This window comes from Nycticebus coucang, chromosome 3 (genome assembly GCF_027406575.1).
Source record: "Nycticebus coucang isolate mNycCou1 chromosome 3, mNycCou1.pri, whole genome shotgun sequence".
Lineage (NCBI taxonomy): Eukaryota > Metazoa > Chordata > Mammalia > Primates > Lorisidae > Nycticebus > Nycticebus coucang.
Window position 1 is genome coordinate 109,717,273 of NC_069782.1, and position 20,865 is coordinate 109,738,137.

The 20,865-nt window shown below is 37.6% G+C and overlaps 2 pseudogenes across 1 annotated transcript; both read right to left on the reverse strand.

Annotated features, from left to right (window-relative positions):
* Window positions 1-977: 977 nt before the first annotated feature.
* On the reverse strand, window positions 978-1,765 carry LOC128581988 (sialomucin core protein 24-like; annotated as a pseudogene).
* Window positions 1,766-14,060: 12,295 nt separating this feature from the next.
* On the reverse strand, window positions 14,061-14,469 carry LOC128581925 (40S ribosomal protein S27-like; annotated as a pseudogene). The gene has a single exon (XR_008378946.1). The product of XR_008378946.1 is annotated as a 40S ribosomal protein S27-like (transcript).
* Window positions 14,470-20,865: the final 6,396 nt, after the last annotated feature.

Genomic DNA, 20,865 nt, shown 5'->3' on the forward strand with positions numbered 1-20,865 from the left:
AATCACACTGGTCTTATTTGCTATTTGAAAACTTAAAACGATTGTCTCACTTGAACAGTTTGTAAATTAACCTACAACAACTTATTTCCTTCTTACCCCATGAAAGAAGTTATTTTTCAAGATAGCTTGGTGAAAATCCTTTCAAGTTACAATATAGCTAAGGATACTTTTTTGAAGTACAAAGGAAAATGTAATCCATTTTATCTCTATACTTTCCAACAACCCTAAGAAAAATGTTGGGAGGTTCAATATGTGAAGTTTTTATTTTGTATCCTTTAGCTTAAGTTTCTCAGCTCTGAAATAAAGTAGATAATTTTTAATTAAATATTTACAGTATGGAATCTCAAAGGAGGTTTACTACCACTTGTTATCGACAGTTACATCTTCAGACCAATCTTCACCTTCCTAATGTGAAAGAACAAATTATAAACTTTAAGCTACGGCGTACCTTTCAGTCTGTCTTTTAAGGCACTGATCTTTATTTTCTTAATGATATGAGGTGCTTTCCAAGTATGAACAGTAACCTGTTACACATTAATGGTTTATATCCTTTCCACTCATTTCTTTAAATCTGGAATGTAATTCCCTATGTGACATTCCTAATGTAGAAAAAATAACGTATCAAACACAAAATTTTAGTCTAAATATATAGTTTAGTACTGCTAAATTTGTAAATTTATTCCAATTTTGAAATAATAGCCAAATCCACCTGATTGATACTCATTTGGCACACTCAATTTTGTTCACTAACTTATATCTTGAGTTAGGATGAAAATAATGCAGCTTTCAGGCTTTAAAATGACTAAATTTAGACTGTCCAAGAGTCATGACACTGTCTGCACAAGACAACATTTTTTATCACTTACAGAATGTTAGGTTTGGCATGTCAAGAAAAACATGTAATCCCACAGCAGCAGCCATTTAAAATAAAAGAAGACAGCCATGAGGATTCATGCAGAATATTTTAAATATTTCTGTTGAACAAAATGACTTAACTGATTTTTCTTCAGCAACAATGCTCCCAAGTATCTTATAAGCATCCTCTGCAACTGTAAAGATCCTGGAATAGTGTCTTCCATGTGGGACACCTTGAAAGATAGTATTTTGGTTTCATTGAGTTACATGAATGAATCACTAGTCCTTGTTAATTTACAGGGTCTGTTTACAGAGTGTGGTAATTTTGTTCTTTAAATTTGCAGAATTATACAGAAAGAAAATTACAGCCTACACACCCAAGACAAGGACCATTCCTCCAATGAAACTGGCTGCATCAAAGGTAGATTTCCGAATAGGTTGTGAGGTTGAAGTCAAAGTGGGATTTGTTGGACCTGATATAGGAACTGTGGAAGTTGTAGAGGAAGAAGGCAGAGTTGTGTTTTCAGCTGTAGAATTAGTTGGTGCTGGAATGGTAGTAGGAGCAGAACAAAAGTCTGCTGCATTCACCACTTGACAATCACTACCTGTTGAATTATGTGAACAATAGCTCTTCTCTTTACATTCCATCCAAAAGCAGGTAGTATTAACAGTGCACAGCTGTTTCGGCCTTCACAGATTTCTGGTACTGGAGTGGTGACCCACGTGGGGGTTGTCACCAGTGTCGTGTTTATCTTGGTGGTGGCCTCCACAGTCGTCCCAACCGGAACCAGGGTCGTGTTCGTATCCACAGATAGCATGCAGAGCACGGCCAGGCAGGTGGTGGCCCACAGCAGCTGGCAGGAGAGCGCCGACATCGTGTCTCCACCCTTGTTGTCCAGCCGAAAGTTGGCGCACAACGCTCAGTCAATCCCTCCGTCCCCTGTGGTCTAATTCTACCTTTTTAACGTCTCCTTTTAAAAGGCAGCAGGGATAACAATATAATTTTATTTACACTTCTCTTTCTGAAGTAGATTCACAAAGGTTGTTAGAATCAAAATGTTAACCTCAGGTGCTGCTGCTACAGGTGTTATTCACAAAGTCCCCAAGACATGGGCTGACTTTTCATTATAGGATGACGGGTAATGGGGGGAAGTGCAGCATCTCCTGAGACCAGCAGAGCTAGGATAAGGTACTAAATTTGGGCCGCATTTTGGGGAGCCCGGGAAAAGCAGGGACCAGGCAACTGGGGGAAGGGTGAGAAGACAGTCACCTGACCAATTCCTGCTCATCAAGCCTCAAGCCTCAGCTGCCGACTTGTCACTCCTGAGAAGGCTTTTCCGATGCTTCAGATGAGGTTTGGCCACCTCTTCCTTTTCACAGTAGTCCGTGCTTCTCCTCGCAGCCCTAACAGGTTTGCGTTGGTCTCCCATTGATCGTCAATTCCAAGAGCAGATGTTGTCATCTGTGCTGAGCACCAGGCCTGACTCACAGTGGGATCTCAGTGCACACGGCTGCTGAATGAATGAGCAAGAGGGAGTCAGGGGCTGCCAGAAAGGCAGCTTGCACTGGTCTCTCAGCTCCTGTACTTCCGTGGTCTTTCATGAGGCCTCCACAGGCAAACCAGTTTGGCTGCAGAACAAGCAGTCAAAAGAGGTGCTGAGGACAACCACTATCCATATCCCCACACCAGCAACCCTGACTAACCATGAAAGAGAACCCCTTCTTTCTGAAGTATTGCTGCAGTGCCCTATACACAAAAAGCTTAACATCATACTTTCTATAAAAGAGAAATGCATAAAGAAATTCATCCATGAATGCAGAGCATGAATGGAAGCAGGAATTTGGAGCTGAGCAAATTCACCCTTGAAACTGGTACACTAAGTTCTTCATATTTGCTCATAGAAAGGGCTCAATAAATGCTAACTAGATCCTTTGTTGCAACCTACTAGCTAGTAGAGCTAGGAGATATTTGACTTAGAAAGACCCCTGGGTTAAAGAATCGGGAGACATGGAGGTCTAGTCCCTCCTGTAGCATTAGTTTTGTAATCTTAAACAAGTCATTTATATTCCCTAGGCCTTAATGTCCTCATTTGTGAAATAGAAAGGGTGGGATAAAGAGCCTTCAGTATCCATCTTGAAGATATAAAAATATTAACATACCTTGTAATTTAAATAGCACAATTATTTTAGTGGTGCTGTGATACGATGCTATAGCAACTGTGTAATTGAAAATCCTCTTGCAATGGATGAGGATGATGACATTTTTCCTTCCAAGGAATTCTTTCTACCCATAACAACACTGGAGTAGTTATAGTTCTGTTTCTTGTGATTATTGTGTAAGAATCTTACTCTTTTTTTCTTTCCTTTTTCATATGAGTTATGCAGAAAATGTGTAAGATAGGGTATGTTTTTCTTGTCACTGTCACTCAATTACTGGCTTTCTCTCCAGGGAGAAAGATTTAACAAACAGCACAAGTTATTTGCAAGGATTTCTTTCTTTTTTTTTTTTATTAATTTTTTTTTTTTTTTTTTTTTTGTAGAGACAGAGTCTCACTTTACCGCCTTCAGTAGAGGGCCATGATGTCGCAGGACTCACAGCAACCTCTAGCTCTTGGGCTTCTATGATTCTCCTGCCTCAGCCTCCCAAGCAGCTGGGACTACAGGCGCCCACCACAACGCACGGCTGTTTTTTGGTTGTAGTTCAGTGGGGCTGGGTTTGAACCCGCCACCCTCGGTATATGGGGCCGGCGCCCTACTCACTGAGCCACAGGCGCCACCTGTGGCTCAACACTTCCATGAGAAAATAGCAAGTTAGTTAAATTTCCCTTCCTCCAGATGGAACTAAATGTTCCCTATAGATTCCAGTCTATTTTCTGATTAAAAGGATATCAAAGAGGCAAGTATATTTCTTTCTGTCTTATAAAGGCATCTAGCAATAAATTATTTGTGCTAAAATGGAAAAAAAAACATACAGAAGAATACATTTTTGATGGAAGACAAAAATAAATTTGCAACTCAGTGGAAGAATTTAACATTTGAATATTTAAAATTATAGTGCAAAATAGATTCTAAGGGTCCAAATTAGATATTTCTGCTGGTAAGTTAAACCCATGATCTTTCATTCATATGAGCAAATCTATATTTGGGAAAATACATTTTCTTTGCCAGTTAGTGTGTTTTCCTTCCTTTATTCTTATATGAAAGGGAATGATTTCCAAATATCTAATTAAATTGTATCTTGCTTGGGAAATCATCTTGCCAGATAAGAATGTCAATACCTTTGATATGATTATATTTAAAAAATAGCAGAACCAAATCTTTGGCTACTCTTGATAAATATTATATGTGTATATATAATGCATTGAAGTAGCTTATTTTTAAATATTTGCTGTGAGGTGCAGAACATGTAATTGCTCTTAGTTAAAGAAAGTGTAGTTATAATCTCTCTTATTACTGAAAAGCATTTTATAGAGTGATTTCTTCATAACTCAACATAATAGCCTCATGTCATTAATTTAGATTAGAAATCAATGGAAATGTCTATGTAAACTGAATAAATTTGAAAAAAAAACTTGTAAATTTTCAAGTGCCTATTTACACTCAAAGCCTTCTAGAATGCCTACTTAAGCTATGAATAGGAAGGTTCATGAAACCACCATGCTAAGAGTATTATAGTTGCTTTGTTTGCATATAAATAGACACTCTAAAAAGGGCTAATAGTGAGGGGTGTTAGAACTACAATTTAGTTTTGATTAGGACTGTATGCTAACCCAATCAGGGTTCAATTCTCACCAGCCCGAGATCATCTCCATATTGGTCAATTAATTTTACTCTGTGTTAGGACCATTTGTCCTTAGAGATGAGCACAGCTGGTCAGTAGGCCACTCATAGAAAAAAATAAGAATGGATCAAAGAAACATTCTCAATGGTTGGAGAAACTCTTTTGATGGCACATCAGCACTTCCTTTAATTTTTATTGTTAAAGCATGGCCTACGAATGTTTGTATGTGCAATGAGTCAATGGCTTTTAACACTTAAATCAATATTGATTTTTGCAAAAGAATTCTAAAAAGAGCTTGAAGACTTTTTATTTTTATGTTGGGAAGCACTCTCCTGTATATGCTGTCAATACTATTGATTTTCTTCATAAGCCCTTTCTTTCTCCTCACAGACAAGAAAATAAAGAAACAACTGCTACATGAATCATAAGAGATTTCAAGTTGGCAAAGTCAACCTTGATGCATGGTGATGTATGTTAAACATGGATGGTAGATAATTTGTAACACTGGGAGGCTGTTAGTTCTTCCAGCATCAGAGTTGCTTCCTAGTGTTATGGTTTGTTTTATTTTTTTCTCACATTGTTATTCCACCAATATACTCTGAAACGTCACAAAAAAAATTAACTGGTTTGAAGAGTTCTGAAAGGTGCCTTTACTTATCTATGAGAACTCTACCTTCTTCCATAGAGTATCTTGAAGCTGAACTTCAAACATCTGGCACTTCAAGAAAATGACATCAAAATTACCTCCTTTTTTTTTTGACGCCCTCAGTAGAGAGCTGTGGCATCATAGCTCACAGCAACCTCAAACTGTTAAACAATTCTCTTGCCTCAGCCTCCCAAATAGCTGGGACTACAGGCATCCACCACAATGCCCAGATATTTTTTGTTGCAGTTGTCATTGTTGTTTAGCAGGCCCGGGCTGGGCCTGAACCCACCAGCCTCAGTCCATGAAGCTGGCGCTGTAACCACTGTGCTACATGCACCGAGCCTTACAGCAATCATTTTGCAAAAGCTATTATTTCTCTTTTGTACAAGAACTCATATATAAAATCCATACTGCAACACATTCAGCAAAATTAACACACCCAATGCAAATGTTTCTGCTGGTTTAAGTGACCCAGCCATAGATAAAGCCTTAAGAATGAGGGTTGTGCGTGTGTTTGTGTGTGTGTGTTTGTACATGTATATTGTGTGTGTATGTGAGGTCTGGCTGAGGGTAAACAGGTGGTAATGATGAAGAGTGGAAACTGAATTGCAACTAGGAACGAAATTGTGGCTGGGAATCGTTCCCTGGTGGGAACATACACATTACATAAGGAGTTCCTAGTGACTTTTTTTTTTTTTTTTTTTGTAGAGACAGAGTCTCACCTTACCGCCTTCAGTAGAGTGCCACGATGTACACAGGACTCACAGCAACCTCTAGCTCTTGGGCTTCCGCGATTCTCCTGCCTCAGCCTCCCAAGCAGCTGGGATTACAGGCGCCCACCACAACGCCCGGCTAAGGAGTTCCTAGTGACTTTTAACTGACCTAGAGCTCCTTACTATCTAATTAGCATAGCATGGGTGGAACTTCATGAAGAATTCTGGGGAAGATGGGTAGAAAGGGAAGCTGTTATGTAACCAACCTGTTATGTAATCTGTTATATAACCCAAACCTGTCAATCACTCCAAATGGCAGGAAGTGATGACCAACCCTGCCAGGAAAAAGGGGGGACGAACCAGTGAGTGCTTAAAAGGCAGAGTGTGTTCAGACTCCCTGGTCTTTCTCTACTCATGGAGATTGACCTGTTCCTCTCCCTCTGGAATGTATTTTCTTCACTTTGTGTCATTTTGTGCAGCTTCCTTCTGCATTTTTACTTCATCTAACATCTCTTTCCTGTAATAAATGGTGTGGGATTGCTTTGTATCTGTGATCAGTCTGTCCTTGACTGGACTAAGTAGCAGCGCTCATCCTTGACGCTGGGAACTGGGAGACCAGAGAACATCTGAACAGACCTGACACGTGTTAGGAAGAAAGGAAAGACATTGTTTAGGAAGATCAGCCGTCTACTCCCAGAAGCTGGTGAATCTGGCTCTGCTTAGGAGAGATAACTGAGGGAAAGGCTTTTTCCGTCTGTCCCCTGCAATCTCTTTATTTTTATATTTCTAATCAACACATTTGTTTTTACTCCATCTTCTAAGTTGGTCCTGCTGATGGCACAGACAGGTGTTGTCAGAGACAAAATTCTTGCCTGCTTTCAGGCTCCATCTTTTTATTATTGTTATTATTTTCTTACTTTGGGGCTTCCTGTGCACCACTTCCTGATGGATGGTGAAACACAGCAGGGATTATACAGATGATGTGTTTTGGCTCCATGCCAGGGGTTCTGAATCAGGAGTTCTGAAGAAGCTAGTTGAGAAGCAGATAAAGGAATCAGGTGGAGAATAAAATGTAGGATTGTCTTAGCTGTTTCGGCTGCTGTAGCAAAGTACCATAACATAGATGGCTTATAAACAACAGACATTTATTTCTTTTAGTTCTGGAGGCTGGAATATCTAAGGTCAAGGCACCAATAGATTTGGTGTATGATGACAGCCTGTTTTTTTTTGCTGTGTCTTCCTTTATGGTGGAAGGGGTGAGGGAATTCTCTGTGGCCTTTTTCATAAGGGCACTGATCCTATTTGCAAGGGTTCTGCCCTCATGAACTAATCACCTCCCAAAGGCCCAACCTCCAAACATCCTCTCATTGGGGATTAGCTTTCAACACACAAATTTGTATGTGTCAGAGATAAAACATGCAAATTCAGATCATTAGCAAGGATCTGAAGGTACACACAATTCTAGACCCTGGATATAGGTGGTATTAGGTTTCTAAAGGGGATGCTGCTTGTCCAGCCTGCTCATAGCTCTTCAAGTTCAGATAAAGACAAGCCAGAGGGCCAAGAGAGACGCCTAGAAGACAGAGCTGTTCTAGGGGTACTTATGGTATGATAGCAGCAGCAAATTCTCCACTTCTGAGCAGACCTCCTTGGGAGAGAACAACAACCAGTGTCCAGAGGACAGGCTGTGCATGGTCAGGGATTTTCCCTCAACATCCCTAATCAGGGTAAGTCATCCCCCTTCCCTTGGGTGGGAGCCAAGGAGGGGAAGAGGAACAATTGGCTTGCAGAAACTTCCCCAATACTTAGAGTAAAATTCATAGTGGAAGTTCCTGTTTCACGAGCCAATGCAGAAACAAAGAAAAAGAAAGAGAAGGACTCCTGTTTTCTGGCACAGACCATCTTAAACCTGGATGACCATCAAAATCGCTGGGAGTAATAAATAATTAAAAATTCATGAGCCTCACCAGAATCAGATTAGATGCCCTAAGGTAGAATCCAGGAGCCTGTGTTTTTGAAAATCTCACCTGGAAGTTCTGATGATTAGTCAGGTGTGGCTACCAGCGATTTAAATCTTGGGAACTTTGGCTTGCTAAAGATTTTTCAAGGGCTTCACAGACAGAAATACATTTTGTCTGTTGGGAGGAAATAGTTTAATATACGTGAATAGAAGTACCCAGTATAAGGATTAAAATTATAGAAAATGGTTCTTCACCATTTACATTGACTTTTAAACTAGATCATCTTAAATTGCTTGACAATCTTTCTTTTTCCCACAAAATGTTTGCAGATGTTAAAATCAGTATGAGGATGCATGATTACAATGCATCCTGCATCATTGAATGCATTATTGATGCAGTCAACCAAGTAGAAAAGGAATTCAGTTGTCATACAATAGTCATACTGAACAGACAGGAGAAAGTCACATAGTCATGCTGAACAGACAGGAGAAAGACTGTGACTGTGAGATGACTGTAAACGCAGTGTGAGAGTCGTGGCAACCCTCCCAGGCTTGCTGATGTCCGTGGTGGTGGCCGGAGATGGCTTTGTGGTTTCATTTTTCATCATGTCATTGAGCTATGCTGTCAGGAATATTTATATCACTATTTTTAATGCCAAAAATTAAGGCATTTAAAATAGCCATTTAGTGGGGAGGTAAAGTGAAATTGTTCAGTTTCTGATTTAAGTTTAAATCAGAACTTAAGGGTATCACATTATGATATTACATATATATACATTTTGTATATATATATATATTTCTATTCTATTGGGCTGAGGATTATCTAGTAGTTAAGGGAGATATAAGACATTATACACAGTGTAGTGGTTAAGAGCCCAGATTCTAGAGCCAAGTGCGGGCTGCCTGGGTTCAGTTGCAGCTTAGCTATTGACTGAGGGCAATTGATATTGCCCAATTGTGACATTTATTCAATAAAATGCTCCATTTTATTTGGCTTATTGATTTTTCATGGCATTGCTTGGCTTGTCCCTAGGCCCCTGAACTTTCTGTCATCTGGTATTTATTTAGATCTAGAGGCTAAGGAAAAAAAAAAAAACTTCATACCACCACATTCTTAAAAATTCAAACATAGTATTTGCACCTAAATTCAAACTACTCTACTATGACAAGCTTATCTCATCTAATTTATAACTTGGACTCTGATACATCAACTTACTTAGGTGACAGTTTGGTGACAAAAGGAAAATTTCTCCTTGCAAGATGGTGTTTATTTGAAAGACTCAGTTGTCTCCTAAAGAAAGATTTTCTTTTGTGGCATCTCCAACTAATTTATTTAAAAGCTTGTGTTAGGCATGGGAATAAGTCAGAGGAAATACCTACGTATGACAAAGACAAAGCAATTTTAAAACATGGCATATTGTGGAGACAGGAACCCATAACTTTGGTCTGAACTTGGCCATGTTTTAGGTGAAGTTCGGCAAATTGTTTAAGGTATTAGAATATTAGTTTCTCATCTTCAAAAATGGGAAAATAGTATCTGCCTTCTAGTGTGGTTTTATAATCAAATAAAATAGTGTATGTAAAAACATCTACTACAGGGTTGGTTCAGAGTGTGCCTCCAAATTGTGTTAGTTTCCTTTCTTTCTTCTACAAATATTTCTTGAACACCCACTTTAAGTCCAGGTGGGTGTCAGATGTTATGCTGGGGGTTAACAAAAGTGTAAGTAGGAAGCACAGAGTGGATTTTCAATAATTTATTTTCCCATTTATTTTTTATCTGTATGTATTCATGAGGTACAAGTACATTTTTGCATATTGATATTATATATTGCATTATGGTGAAGTCAGGATCTTCACCCATACATCACTGAGGAAGCACACATGGATCTACCGAGCAAACTCTTACCTTCTATCCCCACCCCTCTCAATCTCCATTGTTCATCATTCCACGTTTTGTTTCCATATATACTCATTATTTAGCTCCCACTCATAAGGAGAACAAGCTGTACTTGCCTTTCTAAGTCTGAGTTGTTTCACTTAATGTAACGGCCCTCGGTTTTATCCATATTGCTGCAGAAGACATGACTTCATTCTTTATCCAGCTGAATAATATTCCATTGTGTATGCATACCATATTTTCTTTATCTAGTCTTCCACTGATGGGCACATAAGTTGATTCCACATCTTTGTTATTGTGAATAATGCTTTGATAAACACAGGAATGCAGGTATGCTTTTCATAAATTGATTTCTTTTCTTTTGGGTAGATACCCAGGAGTGGCATTGATGCATCATGTGGTATTACTATTTTTTAGTCTTTGAAACTAAATGTATACTAATGTAAGCAACTTATTTACATTAATGCAACTTCTATGAGAGATATTAAGATTTTTCAATATCTCTCATAGTGCAACTGTGTATAAGTGTTTCCTATTTTTTGTATCCTTGCCAACATCTGTTATATTTTGTCTTTTTATTAACAGCTATAAGATAATATCTCACTGTGGTTTTAATTTGCATTTCTCTGCCAATTAGTGATGTTGAACATTTTTTCGTATGTTTCTTGGCCATTAGTTTCTCTTCTTTTGAAAAATGTCTATTCATATCCGATAGTACACTTTTTAATGGGGCTAATTGTTTGTTGTTGTTGAGTGGTTTGAGATGTAAATTCTGTTATTCATCTCCTGTTGGATGCATAGTTTGCAAATATTTCCTCCTATTCTGTAGATTGTCTATTCACTTTGCTGATTATTTCTTTTGCTGTTCAGAAGCTTTGTAGTTTAAGTAAGTCCTATTTGCTTATTTTTGTTTTTGTTAACTGCACTTTTGAAGTCTTAGTCATGAATTGTTTGCCTAGACCAATGTCCAGAAGAGTTGCTCCTAGGTTTCCTTATAGTATTTTTATAGTTTCAGGTTTTACATTTACTTTTCAAATACATCTTGAGTTAATTCATATATATGGTGAAAGATAAGGGTTTAGTTGCATTCTTCTGTATATAGCAATTCTGTTTTCCCAGCACCATTTATTGAAAAGGGTGTCCTTTCTCCAGTTTAAGTCCTTCTCAACTTTGTAAAGGATCAGTTGGCTATATGTATGTGGCTTTATTTCTGCCTTCTCTATTCTGTTTCATTGATATATGTGTTTATTTTTATGTTAATACCATACAGTTTTGATTACTATAGTGTTGTAGTAAAATTTGAAGTTAGGCAATGAGATGTGTCCAACTTTATTCTTTAAGCTCATGATGTTTTTTTTTTTTTTATTATATGGGCTTTTTTGTGGGTTCCATATGAATTGTAGATTTGTATTTTTCTAATTCTGTGAAAAATGACATTGGTATTTTGAAAGGGATTACATCAAATGTACAATTTTTTTGGCAGTATGGTCATTTTAATGGTAATAACTTCTTCCAATTCATAAGCATGGGATGTTCATCCATTTTTTTGTGCCAGCTACAATTTCTTTCATTATAGTTTTGTCATTTTCCATCTTGAGATCTTTCACCTCTTTGGTTAAATACATTCCAAGGTATTTTGGTTTTTTTTGAAGCTGTTGTAAATGGCATTTCTTTCTTCATCTGGTTTTCAGCAAGGTCATTGTTGACGTATGAGAATACTATTGATTTCTTTACATTGATTTTGTATCCTTAAACTTTATGAATTCATTTATCAAATCTAAAATATTTTTGGTGGCATCTTTAGGGTTTTCAGATATAAGATCTTATTATTAGCAAACGGGACAATTTGACTTCCTCTATTCTAATTTGAATGCCTTTTATTTTTTTCTCTTGTCTGATTGCTCTGTCAAGGACTTTCAATACTATGTTGAGTAAGAGTGGTGAAAATGGGCATCTTTTTCCTGTTTAAGTTCCTATGGGAAATGATTCTGACTTTTCTCCATAAAGTATGATGTGTATTTCTCCAATGCCTAGTTTGCTGGAGATTTTTATCATGAAGAAATGCTACATTTTGCCTCAGTGTCTGTAGCACAGCAGTTATGGCGCCAGGCACATACACTGAGGCTGGCAGGTTTGAACCCAGCCTGGGCCAGCTAGAACAATGGCAACTGCAACAAAAAATAGCCGGGCGTTGTGGCAGGTGCCTGTAGTCCCAGCTACTTGGGAGGCTGAGGCAAGAGAATAGCTTAAACCCAAGAGTTTGAGGTTGCTGTGAGCTGTGATGCCACGGCACTCTACCTAGGGCAACATAGTGAGACTCTGCCTTGAAAAAAAAAAAAAAAGTGCTAAATTTTATCAAATTCCTTTTTCTTTTTTTTTTGCAGTTTTTAGGGCCAGGGCTGGTTTTGAACTCGCCACTTCCGGCATAAGGGCCGGCGCCCTACTCGATTTTATCAAATTATTTTTCTGTGTTTGTGGAGATGATCATATGGTTTTTATACTTAATTTTGTTTATGCAATGTATCACATTTATTGAACAATCCTTATATCCTTGGTATGAAACTCTATCATGGTGAATTATATTTTTGATGTGCTGTTAGATTCAGTTGCTAGTATTTTTGGGGGGATTTTCGTGTCTATGTCGTTAAGGGATATTCTATGTTACAGAATAGTTTCAGCAGGAGAGATGCCAGTTCTTCTTGTTCAGCTAGGAGAATTTGGCTATGAATTTGTCTGGTTCTGGGCTTTTTTTTTGAGAGTGGTGGTGGTGAGTTTTTTTTTTTTTTTATTACCATTTCAGTCTTTCTACTTATTACTGATTTGTTCAGGATTTCCATGTCTTCTTGATTCAGGCTTGGGAGATGTGCGTTTCCAAAAATTTAATCATTTTTCTCTAAGCTTTACAATTTGTGTGTGTAGAGCTTTCGTAATAGCCTGGTATATTTTGCATTTTTGTGGTATTTGTTGTAATATCTCATTTTTCATTTCTGGTTGAGTTTGAGTCCTTTCTCTCCTATTTCTAATTAATCTAGCTAGTGGTGTATTGATTCTGTTTATCTTTTCAAAGAGATACCTTTTCATTTCATTAATCCTTTATTTTTTGTTTATTTGTTTCCATATCATTTAGTTCTGCTCTGAGCTTTGTTATTTCTTGTCTTCTCCTAGCTTTTTTTTTTTTTTTTTTTGTGGAGACAGAGTTTCACTTTATTGCTCTCGGTAGAGTGCTGTGGCATCACACAGCTCACTGCAACCTCCGACTCCTGGGCTTAGGCGATTCTCTTGCCTTAGCCTCCCAAGTAGCTGGGACTTCTCCTAGCTTTGGGTTTGGCTTGGTTGTCTTTTTCTAATTCTCTGAAGTATGATATAATCTTGTTAATTTTGTCTTTTTGTTGTAAGTTTTTTTTTGGGGGTAGGGCTGGGCTTGAACCCGCCACCTCCAGCATATTGGGCTGGCGTCCTACTCCTTTGATGTAAGTATTGAAGGCTATGAACTAAACACTACTTTTTATGTATCCCATAGATTTTGGAAGCTTGTGTTCTCTTTGTCATTCAGTTCAAAAAATCTTTTGATTTCCATCTAAATTTTGTCATTGACCCAAGGATCATTCAGCAGCAGATTGTTTAATTTCCATGACTTTGTGTAGATTTGAGAATTTCTCTTTGAATTGATTTCTGGTTTTATTCTATTGTGGTCTGAGAAGATACATGGTATGATTTGATTTATCTAAATTGGCTGAGGCTTGCTTTTGGCTTTCCATATGATTTGTCTTGGAAAATGTCTCATGTGCTGAAGAAACAATGTAAATTCTCCAGTTTGGGGATAGAATGTTCTGTAAATGTCTGTTAGATTTATTCATTCAATAGTCCTATGTAAGTCTAGCATTTCTTTCTTGATTTTCTCCCTTCATAGTCTGCCCAGTTCTGTCAGAGGAGTGTGGAAGTCCTCAGCTATTACAATGCTGTTATTTCTTTGTTCACACATAGTATAATTTGTTTTATTCATCTGGGAGGTTCTGTGTTAAGTGCATAAACATTTAGGATTGTTACATATTCTTGCTGAATTGCTCCTTTATCATTATATAATAAATATCTCTATCATCTTTTCTTAACCATTGTTGACTTAAAGTCTATTATGACTTGTTTTTCTTTTATTTTTTTGTGGATTTAAAAGTCCATTGTAATTACTTACAAACTGCATACAATATTTCTTTTTTTTTTTGCCCATAATCAAAACTTTATTGAAAAATTGACATCAAAATAGGAGATTGCTATTGTATACCTTATAAAACCAAATTTCATTCTCTTGGTAAATTAACTAGAATTACTGAACTTATGATAAGGCTTTCTGTGAGATAACACAAATTCAGAAAGTGTAGATCATTAGTGTTGCTTTCTTCTAAATGAACACCCTTCTGTAAGTCTGGCCTTTCCACCTGTAGAACAACCCACACCAAGAACCACTGTCTGAGCATGGCTGAAAACTGTGGTAATCTTGTAGCAACCCAGACATTTTACATCCATAAAATAAGAGTTTGGACTTTGAACTAGCTATTTCTTTTTATGTTTTTTCTTTTCCTCTTCCAAGGACAGATGTAGTAAATCTCTTGCCAAAGGCATCTTAATCGCTCCCCAAGGCCAGCTGGTCCGCACCTCTCAGACGACACTATTAAGAATTTTCCAAAGCATATTCAAAGGTCCATATACAGTGGGAATTTAGTAAATGTGGCTGATTGAAAAATATTCCAAATTAAGTTCTTCCTTATAAGAAGAATTTAAATGCACTTTATTTATTTATTTATCTTTATTCAAATTAATATGAGGGCACAATGTTTAGTTTACATTGTTCTCACTTCCAGGGTAAAGTTACATTTGTAAAAGACCCTCTCACACAGGTAGTGTTTTATACACACTCACAATGTACACATTAGGTGAAATCCTGCCTCATGCCCTCCCTCTTTGAGATACTTTATTAAGAAGAATGTATTTCAACTCCATCCAGGTAAATGTAAAAGATGTAAAGTCTCCATCTTTTTATTTTTATTTTTTAATTTTTTGCAGTTTTTGGCCAGGGCTCCAGCATATGGGGCTGGCGCCCTACTCCTTTGAGCCACAGGCTAGTCTCCATCTTTTTTAATGGATGAATAATATTCCATGGAATACATATACCACAGTTTGTTGATCCATTCATGAGTTGATGGGCACTTAGGTTGCTTCCATGTCTTGGCAATTATTATTATTATTATTATTTTTATTGTTGGGGATTCATCGAGGGTACAATAAGCCAGGTTACACTGATTGCATTTGGTAGGTAAAGTCCCTCTTGCAATCATGTCTTGCCCCTAGAAGGTATGGCATGCACCAAGTTGGCAATTATTAATTGAGCTTCAATAAACATTTTAGTGCAAATGTCTTTGTGGAAAATGATTTTTGTTCTTATGGGAATATATCTAACAAATATGTGAAAGATCTCTACAAAGAGAATTATGAAACTTTGAGAAAGGAAATGGCTGAAGATGTCAACAAATGGAAGAACATAGCAAGCTCATGGCTGGGATGAATCAACATCATTAAAATGTCCATACTGGCTCAGCACCTGTAGCCCAGTGGTTAGGGCACCAGCCACATGCACCAGGGCTGGAGGGTTTGAACTCAGCTGGGGCCTGCTAAACAACAATGACAACAACAACAACAAAATAGCTGGGCATTGTGGCCTGTGCCTGTAGACCCAGCTACTTGGGAGGCTGAGGCAAAAGGAACACATGGGCCCAGGAAGTTTGAGGTTGCTGTGAGCTGTGACTCTATGACACTCTACTGAGAGCGACAAAGTAAGACTCTCAAAAAAAAAAAAATAAATAAATAAATAAAATAAAATGCCCATACTGCCCCAAAACAATCTATAGATTTAAAGCAATCCACATCAAAGCACCAATGTCATACTTTAAAGATCTTGAAACAATAGTACTTTGATTCACATGGAACCAGAAAAAACCCTGACTAGCAAATACAGTTCTTAGAAATAAAAACAAATCTGGAGGCATCATGCTGCTAGACTTTAGGTTATATTACAAGGCTATAGTGATCAAAACAGCATGGTACTGGTACAAAAATAGAGACATAGATCTATGGAATAGGATAGAGAATCTAGAGATGAACCCAACCACATATCATCATTTAATCTTTGATAAGCATAACAAAAACATCCAATGGGGAAAAGAAACCTTATTTAACAAATGGTGCTGGGGGAACTCGTTATCCACATGCAGAAGACTGAAAGTAGACCTGCACCTCTCACCATTGACAAAAATTGATTCTCGTTGGATAAAAGATTTAAATTTAAGACATGAAACAATAAAAATTCTAGAAGAAAGTGTGGGGAAAACACTTGAAGATATTGGCTTGGGAAAAAACTCTATGAAGAAGACCTTCCCTTAGCAATTGCAGCAATATTGAAAATAAATAACTGGGACTTGATCAAGCTAAAAAGCTTTTGCACAACTATGAGTACCCTAAACAGAGCAAACAGACAACCCTCAGAATGGGATATATTTTTGCATGTTACAAAACTGACAAAGGAGGGCGATGCCTGTGGCTCAAGGAGTAGGGCGCCAGCGCCTTATACTGGAGGTGGTGGGTTCAAACCTGGCCCCGGCCAAAACAAAAACAAAAACAAAAAAACGAATCTGACAAAGGCCTGATAACTACAATCTACAGAGAACTCAAATTAAACATTAATAAAAGTGCAAACAACCCTTTCTATAAGTGGGCAAGAGATTTGAATAGAAACTTCTCTAAGGATGACAGACGAATGGCCAACAAAGATATGAAAAAATGCTTGTCTTTAATCATCAGAGAAATGCAAATCAAAACTAGTCTAAGATGTCATCTAACCCCAGCAAGATTAGCCCACATCGTAAAGTCCCAAAATACCAGAACCTGGCACAGATGTAGAGAGAAAGGAACACTTCTACACTGCTGATGGGATTGCAAATTAATACAGTCTTTTTGGAGAGAAGCCTGGGGAATCCTCAATGATCTAAAACTAGACATTCTATTTGACTCTGCCATCCTTTTACTAGATATCTACCCAGAAGGACTTGTTTTTATTTTCATGGAATATATTTTTTAATCCCTTTACCTTCAGCTTATGAAAGTACTTGCAAGTTAGATGGATTTCTTGGAGACAGCATATATATTTTTTTTAATTTCCCCATCCATTCAACCAATCTGTATGTTTTAAATGAAGCATTAAGACCATTTATGCTCAATGTTAATATTGGTATGTGAGATACTGTTCCGTTCTTCATGTTGAATGATACCTTGTTGTTTTGTCTTCCCCTTTGTGCTTCTTTTCCACAAGAGTCATAAAATTTAACTTTCAGACATTTTTATACCAGTAGATATCAATGGTTCTGATCCATGTATAGGGAATTTTTGAAACATTTCTTATATGACAGGTGTAGGTCTAACAGTTTTCCTTAGTGTTTGCTTGTCTGGGAAAAACTTTATTTCACCTTCATTTATAAAACAGTTTTGCAGGATACAAGATTGTTGACTGGAAGTTATTCTGTTTAAGAAGACTAAAAATGAGAACCAAGTCCATTCTAGCTTGTAAGGTCTCTGATGAGAAGTCTTTTGTTAGTCTGATAGGTTTTCCTTTGCAAGTCAGTGTTGCTTCTGTTTTGCAGCTCTTTAGATTTTCTCCTTTGTTTTGACTTTAGCTAGACTGATGACTATTGTCTTGGTCATGTCCTATTGGTTATGAATCTTCCAGATATTTGATGAGCATCTTGTATCTTAATATCTCAATGTCTGGGTGATATCAGGGATGTTTTCTTCAATTATTACCTCAAATTGGTTTTCCATACTTTTTCCTTTTTCTTCTTCTCCCTCAGGGATACGTATGATTCTTATATTAGCTTGTTTTACATAGTCCCTTATTTCTCTGAGTGATTATTCATTCTTATTTACTCTTTTATTATATTTTTGATTGACCAGATAAATTTGAAAGCCTTGTATTCAAGCTCTGAAATTATTTCTTTCATTTGGTCTGTTCAAACTTTTTTGCTGTATTTTGAAATTCCCTGAATGACTGTTTCATTTTTTTTAAGTTCTATAATATCTTTTCTATCTTTTCTTATGTTATCTGTCTTTTTAGAGATTTTTTCATGCATATCCTGAATTTTAAAATTTCTTTTTGTTGTTTTTGACTTTCTTATTAATCCCATTCATCTTATTTGTCATCCATATTCTAAATTCCATAGGTAACATTTTGATGACTTCCTTTAGATTGGGGTCTGTTACTGGAGACTTATTGTGATCCTTTGGTGGTATCAAAATGGCTGTTTGTTTCATGTTACCAGCTGGAGTTCTTATGCTAGTTTCTTCTTATCTGAAACCTCTTCACTCAGCTCAAGGCATATAAGTTTGCTCTCTGCTGAGAAAGAGATAATGTACTTGTGTCCTGCTCTCCAGGATTGACTTGGTTAGAAAGGGTCAGCTATAGTGAGAGCCTATAATGAAGCTCTTCTCCTGCATTATCCCACTCCCCGGTGGTTGCAACAGTCTGAGCTGATATTCAAGGATGTTCACGAGGAGTGGAGTGTTGGTCCCAAGGCTGCTGTTGGAAGCTTGGGCATGGGACTAGTCATGTCCCACTCCATGGGAGTGTTTGCTTTGCCTGGGCCTCCCTATGGCAATGGCAGTGACAGCTGGATGAGGCTATTTATGTAGTGGCTCCAGGTGTCACAGTTATGGGCATTCACTCTTTCTGGACCTGGGGCAGTGGTGGCATACAGTGTGCAGGGCTCTTGCTGAGCAGACCTATGGCATTGTGCAGGATAGTGGTGTAGCAGCTGGGTGATGCAGGGCATGGGCAGGGTGGCTGATGTGCACGCTCTGTGTCACTGCTGAGTGCATAGCATTTGAGGCTGACAGTGCACATAGTACATGGGCCTCAGGCAGCTAGGTGAGTCATGGAACCTTGACCAGTGGCTGGGCAGGTCATAGGGCCATGGCTGGTGCCTGTGAAGGTTTCAGGGCCTTGGATTTTGCCTGCAGAATATCTTTTTATACTTGTGTACTTTTCATCTATATGTGTTTTTAAGAGTAAGGTGAGTTTCTTGTAGACACATATATTTTAATCTTTTTTTTTTTAATGCTTTACCAATTGTAAATAACCTATTTACTTTCAAGGTTAATATTGATACAAGAGGCTTTATTATTTTCATATTGTTAATTATTTTGTAAATGTTTTCTTTTTGTCTTTGTGGTTTGATGAAGTTCTGTGATATTTCCAATTGATTCCCTTCTCTTTTTCCTTTGTGTGATCGTTTTGTAAAACTCATGAATTATATTTTTGTGTGTTTCATGATGATGAGTATTGAGCTTTCTTTTCCATGTTTAAAATGTCTCTGAGCATTTTTTATCGGGCTGGTCTACTGGTGACAAATTCCCTCAGGATTTGCTTGCCTGGGAAAGACTTTATTTCACTTTCTTTTGTGAAGATTATTCTGACAAAACAGAAATTCTTGGATGGCAGTTTTTTTCTTTCAGCACTTGGAAAATGTTATCCCATTCTCTTTTGGCCTATAGGGTTTCTACTAAGTAGTCTGCTGTTAGTTTGGTGACGTTTTCTTTGTAGGGGACTAGATGCTCTTCTCTTGCTAAATTTAAAATTCTTTCTTTCAATTTGACTTTAGAAATATTGATTATAACTGTGATGATCAAGTCCCTTTTTATAACCTATTTGCTTATCATTCACACCTCCTGTATTTGGATGTCTAACTTTCTTGATAAACTTGGGGAGTTTTCATTGATTATTTTTTCAAACAGGTTTTTTAAAGCTTTTTGTTCTATCTTCCCCCTCAAGAATACTGATAATTCATGTTTGAGTACTCTATGTAGTCCCAGAAGTCTTAAAGGCTTTATTTTAATTCTTATTCTTACATATTTTGTATTTCCTTTTTCAGTTCCAGAATTTCTATCTGTGTTTTGTGTTTAAGATTGCTATCTCTTCGGTAAAATTTCTCATTCCTATCCTAAATTGATTTTCTGATTTATTTTTATTGGTTTTTAGATTTTTCTTGTATCTCATTGAGCTTTAAAAATCGATATTTTGAATTCTTTTTCTGGCATATCAAGGAATTCTTTTTGATTGGGAGCTATTGGTGGGCAATTGTTGGGATCTGTTGGTGGTGTCATATTTCCTTGTTTTTCATATTTTCTATGTCCTTCCATTGATATGTGGACATCTGGTCTAGCAGTCACTTCCAATTTTTAAAATTACCTTCATAGAGGAGAATTTTTTCTGTAGTTATATATATGTTGTTGGTTGAGGAGGACACTCTGGCTTTGGTTTTGGGTACCTGCAGTAGTAGTGCATATAAAACTTTATATGGTTTATTCAGCAGTCCATAGGGTCAGTAGTATTTGTGATTTCCTTAGTGTCTTATTAGCTGAGGCTATGGTGAAGTTTTTCTGGGGACTTGCATGACACTGAGCCAATCTTTGGGCCTTGGTAGGGGCAGTAGTGAGTTGAGTATTTTTAGGCCCCAGAGCAGCTTATACTGACATGTGGGTTCTTGACAGTCACTTTTTGGGCATCCAGGCAGCTTTCTCAGAAGCTGATAGTGGGAGGAGTGGGCTGGGTGGGCAGGTTCTTAGGCCTCTGGGAAGCTGGGATGATGGGAATGATGGTGGTAGTTGTGGTGGAGCAGCCCACTGGGATCTGAAGGGTCTGTGTTGGTATTGCTGGTAACTGGTTAACTGTGGTGGGCTGAGTTTGGCAACTTATTAGTCTCACTGCCACCCACAGCACTGTGGTAGTTATGATTCTAGGTGTGGTTAGGAGAGTTTTGTCTTTCTTGTCCCTCCCTAGGTGTAACTATATCACTTCAAATGGCCCGATGATTGGTCACAGCCCTGCATTAAACTCTCAAAATGCTGTGGCCTTCTGACTGAGAGAGTAATACCCCAATCAGTCAAGCAGAATGGGTGGGAAGGTTTAGGGAGTGC